Genomic DNA, 1,009 nt, shown 5'->3' on the forward strand with positions numbered 1-1,009 from the left:
GGGGGGGGGGGGGGGGGGGTAAAATTGAATTTAACAGGAAAGCACCCAATTTACTTTACTATAACACAGCATGTAAGAGCAGGAAAAGACAACACATGTCATATTAAGATATAAAGCTATCCAAAATTTAAGATAATATCTTGTCTCCTATATCAATGTTGATATAATATCCATATATGGCCCAGTCTTACGTAGACGCAATATTTTTCTCCTCATGTTCCAGGAGGCTAGAAAAACTGTAGGTTCAGTTTACAATACTTTAACTTAATCTAATTTGTTTTTAAGTATTTTAGTATTTAAAGAACCTACTACTACAAGTAGTAATAATAATAATAATAATAAAAGTAATAATTTCTTTCCATCTGTGTGCATTCATGTCCCTAATGCGTGTCCCTAACTTGGCTTCTTCCTCTGAGTCCTTGTGCTTTATGCCTTGCAGATTTCCTTGGATTGTGGTCGCACCTGGATCGTGGCTGCAGCTGCTGCTCTGGTCCAGCTCAACGCCCTGCACTGCTGCTATTATTTTCTATTATTTCAAATATAATTTTTTGGGGCCTTTTTTGCCTTTAATGGATAGAACAGTTGAAGACAAAGGAGGAGCTGGGATTACATGCAGCAAAGGGCCTCGGGTCAGAATCGAACCAGGACTGGGCCGTGTGTGTGTGTGTGTGTGTGTGTGTGCCCAACACAACTACAACTGAGGTCTTTGCCTGTTATTAGGAAGTTTTTCCTTGACAGTGGCACTCCAACTGATTAGTCTTGTGGGGTACTGTCGGGTCTTTGTCAACTATAGAGCGTGGTCTAGACCTACTCTTACTGTAGAGTGTCTTGAGATAACTTAAGTTATAAGTTGACACTATAAATGAAATAAAACTGAATTAAACATCCAGATCTCAGAGATTGAAAATATTGTAATATAGTTAGAATGATCCTTTAAAGTTCTGCAGTACCCGTGAGACAGCAGAAGGCGGCAGCACGGCGTCCCAGTCAGATTGAGACACCCCCCCCC

The 1,009-nt window shown here is 40.3% G+C and overlaps 1 protein-coding gene across 1 annotated transcript in view; it reads left to right on the forward strand.

Moving 5' to 3' along the window:
• Positions 1-844: 844 nt before the first annotated feature.
• LOC117949496 (leucine-rich repeat-containing G-protein coupled receptor 5-like) overlaps positions 845-1,009 on the forward strand; it is a 16,065-nt gene continuing 15,900 nt past the window's right edge. The window contains exon 1 of the mRNA XM_034879796.1: positions 845-1,009. This exon is cut by the window's right edge and continues 281 nt beyond it. The gene's annotated coding sequence lies outside the window, so the exon portion shown is untranslated.

Source organism: Etheostoma cragini, chromosome 8 (genome assembly GCF_013103735.1).
Source record: "Etheostoma cragini isolate CJK2018 chromosome 8, CSU_Ecrag_1.0, whole genome shotgun sequence".
NCBI lineage: Eukaryota > Metazoa > Chordata > Actinopteri > Perciformes > Percidae > Etheostoma > Etheostoma cragini.